This window comes from Cyprinodon variegatus, unplaced genomic scaffold (assembly GCF_000732505.1).
Source record: "Cyprinodon variegatus isolate N-32 unplaced genomic scaffold, C_variegatus-1.0 Scaffold1217, whole genome shotgun sequence".
NCBI classification, from domain to species: domain Eukaryota; kingdom Metazoa; phylum Chordata; class Actinopteri; order Cyprinodontiformes; family Cyprinodontidae; genus Cyprinodon; species Cyprinodon variegatus.
In genome coordinates, this window is record NW_015151670.1 from 126,956 (window position 1) to 129,898 (window position 2,943).

At 31.4% G+C, this 2,943-nt stretch overlaps 1 protein-coding gene across 1 annotated transcript in view; it reads right to left on the reverse strand.

Moving 5' to 3' along the window:
* Positions 1 to 2,943, reverse strand: part of LOC107102207 — a 17,947-nt gene that overhangs the window by 8,099 nt on the left and 6,905 nt on the right. The gene's annotated exons all lie outside the window — the stretch shown is intronic.

The window sequence follows — 2,943 nt, forward strand, 5'->3', positions numbered from 1 at the left end:
AACTATTTTGTAAGACCAACTTCTATTTGTCAAATTCTATTTCTAAATAATTGTATGATTTCATGCAAAAATCACAGTTTTCAAAACTATAACAGAGCATATAGCTTTTAAAGTTTTAAGTATTATTTCTTAATCCCAGGATTTTTTAAATTCTTTCGTTATTGTCTAATATATCCAGGCAGGCAGTTTTCACTGAACTTAGACTTTAATTATACTATTTCAGGTAATTTTAAATGTGGTTTATCATTAAACAATAGCGCCTGGTGAATAAATGAGCACTATTTGTCAGACTGTTGTCACTTTTTAATACATCTTTCTCCAGCTTTTGTTATATACACTATAGACACATAGCAACAAATAACCAACACTTAGGGCAGATAGTCTGTATTTCAAATTATTTTGAGTCCCTTTTAAAAACTAATTTTATGGAAGTTGCTTCCTAGTCCAGTTTAGATCTATCAGGCTGGTGTTAGAAATAGATTTATTCATTAGGTTTTATATTGTTTTTACTACATTTAGTGTTATTCTATTAAATGTAGATGCTGTATTGTATTGATATTAGATGTGTTCTATTTCTTTGTTTTTTATTGCCCTAAAGGTTACTTTGTTCAAATTATGCGTTTAAAACTTCCTATAACTAGTTTGATTGATTGATTTATAGCCTACTTGAGAAAAAATTTGCTAATATGCTAAATCTGTGATAATTATTTAATGTACTTTTGATTTCCTGACAAAACAAAAATTCTGAGTTATCTTATTTTGTTTGATTTTAAAACCAGTCTGCAAAGCTACACGCTCCTGCATTACATTCACTTTTATTTGATAGGTGAAAGAATTGGCAGTTAAAGTGAATACTTGTTGACACCATTTCATATGTATAATTTCAAACCAAAAGAGTTTTGAAATGCACATTAGTAAAACATTGTCATAGTCAGTTTTGTTAGTTTCTGTTCATCTTTTTTTATAAGTATTTCAAACAAGCAATTTTTTTGAATTAGTAGGTTTATGCGTTCGGTCAAAAGTATACATTTGAAGGGAATAAAAGGTTTATCAACAATCACAACACATAAATAATGTATCAAAATATATTTAGAACAATCATTAAAATATTGCAATAATAAGTTACCCATGAGAACATATTGTGTTTAAGAGGCAAATTATGCTGTTGGCGAAAGATTTGGAAATAAATAGTGATAATAAACATCATAATATTTTCATGAATGCTGGACAAACACTCACATTGTGTAGCTTGTGTTATAAAACAATGTATTATTTAGCTTTGATATCAGTAGTTAAAGTTGTAATATTAATCAATACTTTGTTTTCTACATTACCAAGAAAGAGATTTGAGATTAATTAATTAAATGTTTTGCAATTAGTGTAGAACTGTGGCACAGTCTTATTTTTTCTTCATGTTTTATTGTGGGTGATTGTGATCTGATGTAAAAGTTGATTCCCAGGTTTTGATATTAAGTTTCATGCACATTTTTTCTTTTATAAAGAAATATTTCATCAAAGATTTATCATTTAATTTACATCAAAGTCAAAAAATAATTATGATTGTGTAAAGATAATTTATGAAAACCTAAGAAACTTACTTAATACAGTTATTCGGAGAAGTCCCCACTCTGTTGTAATATAGCCACCTGTTCTTCCTCTGCATCGATAATTTCTACTGTCAGCTGCGGTGATGTTGTATTCACTGGATGTTGGAGAGTTACCGTTGCTTGGAATCCATTCATACTTCCACTGAACTCTTCCACCTCCATTGATCTCACATCTCAGAGTGACTGTCTCTCCTCTGAATATCTGAGGCCAGTTTGGTTGTTGGGTCACAATCGGTGTGATGTGAACTGTTTACATGACAACATATATATAATGATAACATCCAGAGAAATATCTTAGCAGCTTTCATTATGACTGACAAAACTAAACAAAACGCTCACTGTTAGAGGTGGATAGGATAAAACATAACAGTAACATACATAATTAAAACTGAAACTTTCTAAATAATTGACATGTGGATAAAATTAGGTATACAGTATGTATTTAATGTGGCAAGATAAGTCAACAATTTGAATCAAATATGTTAGATATGTTGATGCTGTAAACTCCTATATCAATATTAAAATAGAAAAGTCATTATGTCTAAAGGTCTGGACACAACATGAATGGTGCTTTGAAGTATCATAACTGAATTTCAGATGTTAGTTCATAAAAAGACTTGTTGAAATTCAAAGCGCTTAGGTTGTGAAATATAAGTTACACCCGAAAGGTCTTTCAAGCACATTACACAATTTTTTGTTTGTTTGTTTGTTTGTTTGTTTAATCCGGTCAAATGTCTCAACAGCTGAAACAGAGAATACTTTGGCATCACTTTTGTTAGGTAATGGATAAGAATAATCATCATTGGTGTATGTTAAAGGGGTCATAGAATGATTATATTGGGTATTTGGTGCTGATCCTTAAGGTGTCTGAATAGGGTTTGTAACATTGGTTGGGCTGAAAATGGCATATTTGCTGTTATACGAACCCTAAAGCAAGCCTGGTTAAAAGCCCTGGAATTAAACGACAGGTTTATGGTATACTTATGAACAGTGTTGGGCACGTTACTTTGAAAAAGTAATCAGTTAAAGTTACTAGTTACTAACTGAGTTACTCCACAATAAAAGTAACTAGTTACTAGTAAAAGTAACTATTGCGTTACTTTTGTGTTTCTCGCCCCCATAACCTTCACCACCCAGCCCCCACCTTCTCTCCGTGTGTTTCAAAAGCCAGCTGAATAGAGCGGACGACAAAGACAAGAACCTGCAGAGAGTTTTGCATTTATTGCAACTCAGCGTAAATGACATCAGGGGGGAACGCGATGTGAAGTTTTTTAACAGGATATTCAGATCTGGTGAGTTTATGAAATTAATAACTGGGGATGTCTAATTCTGAAAT